The sequence below is a fragment of the Macrotis lagotis genome, chromosome 2 (genome assembly GCF_037893015.1).
Source record: "Macrotis lagotis isolate mMagLag1 chromosome 2, bilby.v1.9.chrom.fasta, whole genome shotgun sequence".
NCBI lineage: Eukaryota > Metazoa > Chordata > Mammalia > Peramelemorphia > Peramelidae > Macrotis > Macrotis lagotis.
The window spans coordinates 279,210,630-279,219,159 of record NC_133659.1 but is presented as its reverse complement, the minus strand read 5'-3'; positions in this window follow the sequence as shown (position 1 = coordinate 279,219,159).

Here is an 8,530-nt window from a genome sequence, read left to right as displayed (position 1 = left end):
GAATCTTGTTTTCCTTCAATCTCTCATGTAATCTCAATTCTTCCATCTCAATTCTTTTTTTCCTTTTGTAGCCACAGCCTGGCTAAGAGGTGTTCAATAAATGTTTGTTGACTTCAGAAGTTGAAAATAATTGATTAATTGTGAGGTTTTGTTGAAGATATTATAAATCTTATGGTTATTGGTTGGGATTCAGTCATGCAAAAAGATATGGAGGCCACTATAGAAGAAACATCTGAGAAAAAAAAGGGGTAGGAGGGGAACACCTATTTCTCACCAGAAACTAGGAAAGTTCTATGGAGAGAACTAGGGTAACAAATGGGAAATGTCTTAAATATTGCTGCTTGAAAAAGTCGGTATTACCATTGGGGAATGAGATGCCATCTGCTGGTGGAACTTTTCAAGTCCAAAATTATTTTCTTCTTGTAGTGAGTTATTAGCATCTCAATGATTAGTGGCTCTTTTCAACTTTGTGCTTTAGGAAGAGAGGTGAAAAAGGATCATGGTATGATTATCTACTCTAGGACGGAAATTAGAATTCTTCATATATGACACATAAAACTCAACAGCTTAATAAACACAAAGATCAGACACTTAAAAAAAAAGTCATGTCTTTTCCCTGGAATAACTTTTAGCTGATCTTCTGACTTGCTAGTTTTATTATTTTAAAGACTTGAATATTGTCATACATGTATTCATCCACAGCACAAAGGCAGCAGCCTGCTACATAAATAAATAAAACAATCCATGAAGCACCACTCCCAGATAACTATGATTTTTCCTCAGTTTCTTATGTAAAAAAAAGGAATAAAATGGCAGAGACATATCATCAATGACCTGTTTTTGCTCTTTTGGTGGAGAAGCATGTGTGAGGCTTTGAACTGTACATGAGCAGCTAACCCAAGTCTGTAAACTAAGAGCTTCAAAAATAAAGCTACTAAGATGAAGATTCTTAAAAGAATCAGTATCTATGGCAACAAAGAGTTTAATTTTTAATTTTACTACACAACAAAAAGATATTTGTATCTTGCATGAACCATTCTATCCAATCATAACTTCTAAATTGTTGCTAAGGTGACAAGATGTGGGTTCTGTTTTCGTTAAATGGATTTAATATGACAGATCCATTATATTGCTCCACAAAATATGAAATTGTTCCTTTTTTTCCCAAGTCCAATTAAGCATGCAAGTCAGGAATTTGGCTCATGAGTCATTCATGAACTGCTGAGTGTGGTAATCAATGTAACTAGCACTTGTCTCTTCCATTCCTGAACAATGACAAATTTGTTCATTGGTTACTACCCTAGTCTTGTAATATTGTATACTTCAGGCTTAAGATATTCAATACAAATGAATAGTATTTTTGCTTTCCCTCTTTTGATAATATTTTTTAGTGGAAATGTGTGAGGTAAAGATAGTTATAAGTCAATTCTTAGGCTTACAAAATAAAAAAAAGTTAGAAAACCATTGACTTAATAATATACTTAATAATTTGCTTCAACCCATGGCAGGTGGGTAATTCAGCAATAACATTTGTTGCATACCTATTTAATTCAGCAAGCATTTCTTAATGGCTTCAGACTTTATAACTCAAGTGAAACTGCTCCCTCCAAGGAAACCAATGATCTCTTTATTGCTAAATCCAATGAACCTTTTTTCAATTCTCATTCTTCTTGATTTCTTTGCATCCATGGGCACTATTGGCCATTCCTCTTTCCTGCCTTGTCTTACATCTATTTCCATCTTCCATACTACTCATTCTCTTTCTACCTAATCTGACAATTTCTCACTCTCCTTTGCTGGATTTTCTATCTCAAAACTGTAGGTATGCTCCAACATTTTATCCTAAGGCCTTTTATCTCTATCCTGTCTTGATGCTCTCATTAACTCCCATAGATTTGTAGGAATGATTACCAAATCTATACAACAAATTTCTCTTCTGAGCTCCAATTCTGCCTTACCAACTACATATTTGATATCTCGATGTGAATTTCCTAATTGGCACATGAAACTCGTCATCTTTTAATCTTCTATTTCCTTATCTGTAAATGAGGAGATTAAAATCATTGATATCACAGATCCCTTCCAGACTTATTCTATGACCTTATAATTCTACAGAAGTCCCTATTTCTGGTGAAGACACCACAATCTTATCAATCACACAGATTCATAATCTCAGAGTCATCCCTGACTCTTTCATATCCCTTACACCCTCTTCCTCTCCCCATCATGATATAACAATGGCAAAGTCTTGCCAATTCTTCCTATACATTCTACATCTGAACCCTTCTTTTCCAATCACATGGCCATCATCTTAGTTCAACCCCATTCTTATGTCTTGAAATATTGAAATAATATCTTATTTGGTCTTCTTGTTTCCAGCACCTCCTCCTTTCCAATCCATCTTCTTGCATACCATAATCCTCTCTCTAAAGCATAATTTGTATCATATCATTCTCCTGTTTAATAATACCAATGCTGTTCCTCATCATAGAACTAAAGGTTCTTCACAACTTTAATCCTGCCTACTTTGTCAGATCTAATTTTACTCTACTTATACACTTTATATTCCAGTCTAATTGCCCAACTTGTAGTTCCCTAAACTCAGTATTTGCTTTTCTACTTCCATGTCTTTGCTTTTAGCTTGCTTCAAGGCTTGTTTCAGGTGCTGTTTTCTACACAAAGTCTTTCCTGATCTCCTTTGTTATTGTTCTTCAGGTTTTCTTGTATTAAGAAATGTTTTAGGGGCAGCTAGGTAGTGCAGTAGATAAAGCACCGACCCTGGAGTCAGGAGTACCTGGGTTCAAACCCGGTCTCAGACACTGAATAATTACCTAGCTGTGTGGCCTTAGGCAAGCCACTTAACCCCATTTGCCTTAAGAAAACCTAAAAAAAAAAGAAGTGTTTTTCAGGTTTTCTTGTATTAAAAAAAATTTGAAGCAGGAGAAATATACTTGAATCAGGATATTGGGTCCTTGGTAGCACAGATGGCTTCATTTTTGTCTTTGTAACCTTAGCACCTAGAAGAGTGCCTTGAATACAGTAGGCACTTAATAAATGCTTGATTTATTGAATTGTTTGCTTGAATGTTTGTTTGAACTTTTAATATTAATGAGGATGACTGATGTATATTTCATATTTTTAGCAGTACAAAGTGCTTTGTAAGTATAATTTCTCATTTGGCTCATATTTCTTTATTGTCAGCAGAACACTAGGCAAAATAATGAGAGAAATAAAACATTTTGGTGAAATATATTCCCTACTCTTTAAAATCTTATAGTCTGGGAGAGAGATCAGTTACATACATTTATCCTTCAGATTTACATTATATCCACTAAGTTCATTGCAGAGATACAAAATAAAATGCTATGTCAAGTCCAAGGCAGAAAATCTTTGTTATTGACAAGAGGAATGGCAAGACCAGCCAATGAGGATGGAAACCATTATTTATTTATTTATAATTACATGTAAAAATAGTTCTCAACATTAATCTTTTATAAACTTTTGAATTCCATATTTTTCTCCCTCCCTCCTTTCCCTCACCCTGATCATATATTATATATTTCCAACCTGATTATATATTATTCCTTGACTTTGAGTAATCTTAGAAGTATAACTATGTTAAACCTATTTCCATATTAGCTATCTTGTAAAAGATGAATAAGAACAAAAGGGAAATAAAAAAACCCATGAGAGGGGAAAAAATAAAACATAGAACAAATTTAAAAAAATTTTTTTTTCTCTGCATGTGCATGGTATTTTTCATCACAAATTATTTAGAATTGACTTTGATCATTGTATGGTTGAGAAAGCTAAATCTATCATAGTTGATTATCTCATAATGTTGCTATTATTGTGTACAATGTTCTCCAGGTTCTGCTCACATTACTCACATCAATCAAGTCTTTCCAGGTTTTTTTGAAGTCTACCAATTTATGATTTCTTGTTTTTTCTTTTTTTTTTAATTTTTATTACAATTTGTTTTCAATTTTTTTTTGTTTTCAACATTCATCCATTTGCAAGTTTGAGTTCCACATTTTTCTAGGACCCTCCTATTCCTCCCACCCTCCCCACATCAATGAACAATCTGGTAAAAGTTGTAGAGATATAATTGTGTTTAATGTATTTCCATATTAATCATATTATAAAAGAAGAATTACAACTAATGATCATGATTTCTTACAGAATAATAGTATTCCATCACATTGATATACACAATTTGTTCAGTCATTCCTCAGCTGATGTACATCCCCTCAATTTCCAATTCTCTGTTACAAATATTTTTGCATGTGAGTCTTTTCCCCTTTTTTTATGACCTCTTTGAGATACAGACGCTAGTAGTGGTATTGTTTGATCAAAGGTTATGCACAGCTTTATTATCCTTTGGGCATAGTTCCAAATTTCTCTCTAGAATGCTTGAATTCCTTCACAACTCCAACAATAGTGCATTAGTACAAGGACTAGATTCTTTTTTTTGCCTTTTTTGATTAATTATTAAATTTTTTTATTAAAGATATTATTTGAGTTTTACAATTTTTCCCCCAGTCTTACTTCCCTCCCCCCTCCATGGAAAGCAATCTGTCAGTCTTTGCTTTGTTTCCATGTTGTACATTGATCCAAATTGAGTGTGATGGGAGAGAAATCATATCCTTAAGGAAAAGACAAGAAGTCTAAGAGGTAACAAGATCAGACAATAAGATATCTGGGGTTTTTTCTAAATTAAAGGGAATAGTCCTTGAACTTTGTTCAAACTCCACGGCTCTTTATCTGGATACAGATGGCACTCTCCTTTGCAGACAACCCAAAATTGTTCCCGATTGTTGCACTGATGGAATGAATGAGTCCTTCAAGGTTGATCATCACTCCCATGTTGCTGTTAGGGTATACAGTGTTTTTCTGGTTCTGCTCATCTCACTCAGCATCAGTTCATGCAAATCCCTTCAGGCTTCCCTGAAATCCTGTCCTTCCTGGTTTCTGATAGAACAATAGTGTTCCATGACATACATATACCACAGTTTGCTAAGCCATTCCCCAGTTGAAGGACATTTACTTGATTTCCAATTCTTTGCCACCACAAACAAGGCTGCTATAAATATTTTTGTAGAAGTGATGTTTTTACCCTTTTTCATCATCTTTTCAGGGTATAGACTCAGTAGTGGTATTGCTGGGTCAAAGGGTATGCACATTTTTGTTGCCCTTTGGGCGTAGTTCCAAATAGCTCTCCAGAAAGGCTGGATGAGCTCACAGCTTCACCAACAGTGTAATAGTGTCCCAGATTTCCCACAACCCTTCCAACAATGATCATTATCCTTTCTGGTCATATTGGCCAATCTGAGAGGTGTGAGGTGGTACCTCAGAGAAGTTTTAATTTGCATTTCTCTAATAATTAGAGCGTTTTTTCCATATGGCTATGGATTGCTTTGATCTCCTCATCTGTAAATTGCCTTTGCATATCCTTTGACCATTTGCCAATTGGGGAATGGCTTTTTATTTTAAAAATATGACTCAGTTCTCTGTATATTTTAGAAATGAGTCAAGGACTAGATTCTTCGTAGAGAATTATTCACCTAGGGTCTGTTAGAACTTTCAATATTTTAGCTATTGCATTTCAATATAATTACTTTCTTCCATAATTAAATGGGGTTTTTTTGCATTTACAAACATTATTCTGTCAAGAATGCCACTATCTTTCCAGGCTCCCAAATTAGGAATCTTAAGAGTTATCCTTATTTGTTCAGACATATAAACAATTGGTTGCTTGAGTAGCACAATGATTAGAGGACTGGACTTGGGGTTAGAAAGATAGGAGTTCAGGGTGGCTAGGTGGCACAGTGGATAGAGTCTTGGCCCTGGAGTCAGGAGTACCTGATTTCAAACCCAGCCTCAGACACTTCATAATTACCTAGCTGTGTGCCCTTGGGCAAGCCACTTAACCCCATTGCTTTGCAAAAACCTAAAAAATTAAAAAAAAAAGATAGGAGTTCAAACATGAATGACCTTGAGCAAATTGAATTTTCCTTCCTTGAAGTTTGTCTTGCCTGGCACATAATAGATTTGTTAATTAAACTGAGGATAAATTGAGATAATATTATCAAAGCACTTTACAAACTTTTTTTCCCCAATTTTATTTATCTATGGCAATGGGGTTAAGTAACTTGCCCAAGGTCACATAGGTAATTATTAAATATCTGAGAGCCAGTGCTCTATCCACTGTGCCACCTAATTGTTCCCACTTTGCAAACCTTAAAAGTACAAGACAAATGTTAGGTGGTATTATTGTTATTCTCCCTCTACATCTCTCTCATTTGTTACCACAGTATTTTTCATAGGCACCACCCTAGTTCAAGTCTTTCTGGCTTCTTGCCTAAACTATTACAATTGCTTCCTAATTTGTCTCCCTACTTCAGGTATTCCCCCACTCCAATCCCCCCACCTCCACTGCAGCATCCAGATTAATCTCCCTTCAGTAAAATTCTGGCCATGTCATTCCCCCTCTAGTGACAAATAGAAATTCCTTTGACTTTTAAAGCCCTTTTAACCTGACCCGGCCTACCTTTCCAACCTGATTATATAGTCTTCTTCTTCTTATAGCATTCTGTTATCTGTGTATATATTAGATATATTTATCTGGCAGTCTAGATAAACTGGCCTTCCCATCTCTTTGTACTGAGCATTCATCATTCTATGCTTCCCCTTCCCTTCCATCTCATATAATCCCTTTAGGTTTTTTTTTTGTTTTTTGTTTTAGTTTTTTTGTAAGACAACAGGGTTAAGTGGCTTGTCCAAGGCCACACAGCTAGGTAATTATTAAGTGTCTGAGGCTAGATTTGAACTCAGGTACTCCTGACTTCAGGGCTGTTGCTCTGTCCACTGTGCCATCTAGCTGCCCCTACATCTCATATAATCCCACACTTCCCTCAAGACTGACCTGGAACACAACCTTCTCCTTCAAGATTTTTCTACTACATCCAAATGCTAGTGCCTTCCCTCTCAAAACCATCTTGAATCTGTATGTGTGTCTATATCTTCTTTAATAGATTGTAAGAGAGAACCTGTTCTCTTTTTGTTTTTGTATTTCCCAGTACTAGCATGGTTTTTGACATAAAAGAGATAAATGCTCATTGATGGGTTGATTGGTTCACTGATTAGTTTACTCCATTTATAATAACTCTGTGAGGCTGTTGAGGAAGACAAATGAAACCTGATGACTTAAAATGGGAGATAAGCAAAGTTGGCATGCCCATCCCCATTGCTATAGCTGTTTCTGTCTTTATCAATGCAATGGATCAGGTAGCTCACCCCTTTGGTGAGGTGGTATGGAGTTGTCAACATTAATAATGCTTTGTTTTTTTCCTCTATTCCTATAGCTGAGATTAATCTTGAATAATTTACTTTCACCTGAGGAGTACAGTTTATTTCACTGTCCTTTCCCTGGACTTTCTGATATCTCCCTTGTATTGCCATAATGGAGTTAGTCTTTAACTAGGAGCCTACTCATTCACATCACCATAAGAGTATGGGAAGATCAACTGGAAGAACATGAGTGGGACATTGGGATAGCAAGGGCCATCTGGGAAAATTTCACTGTCACTATAGCAATCGGGGGATGGCAGGAAAAGGTACAGTTCCTGCCATGTTGCTAGAAAGGGGGTATAGCTCTAGGAATAATTCACAAAACATGGAACTGAGACAAGTACTCACTAGCCTGGCTTGGGGAAGGAGAGAGGCACTAAATTTTTTTTTTACGAGAAATCTAGATATCTCAGGGTCTTAAGGACCCTCTAATCTCACCTAAGCCAAAGACTTAGAATTTTACCAAGAGACCCCCCTCCCCGGACATTCTAGTTTCCAAGGAGAATTTCTGAAGGACATTCTTCTGAAGGAATGGTATCATAATCTCATGGAAGTTGATATCTGTATGGGTCCCTTGGGTTATATCTATGCTAGTTATTGTGGGAAGGGTCAAATGGAAATTCTTAGAGTAATCTGAGTCATACTATGATAGTCATACTATGATCTTGAGGTGGGGGATATTTCCTTCTTATTGATGCAGATGAAGGAAAATAGAATACTTCTCCAAATCCCCTTTATAATAATCCTATGAGGTTTGTGAGGAAGACAAATGAAACTGGACATGGGCATACCCATGCCCATTGCTGCAACTGTTTCCTGTCCTTACCAGTACAGTGGATCAGGTAGCTCAGCCTCTTAGTGAGGAGGTATAGAGTTGTCTACATCAAGAATGCTTTTCTCTCTCTCTCTCTCTCTCTCTCTCTCTCTTATTATAGCTAAGACTAATGAGAAATAGTACAGTCCTTCCCCAGGACTTAATAAAATCTTCCTTTACTGACCTCACAGACACCTTCCTGAAGGTTTTGATGTCATGTCCACATACTGTTGACATAGTGTCCTGCCCCCTCAGGCACATTTTTGGAATTATAGTAGATGGGGAGAATCCAGTTATTCTAGCAACAATTCAGAACAAGCTACTGACATGCTTTTCCATAATCTAGAAAGGAAGCTCAGATTTATT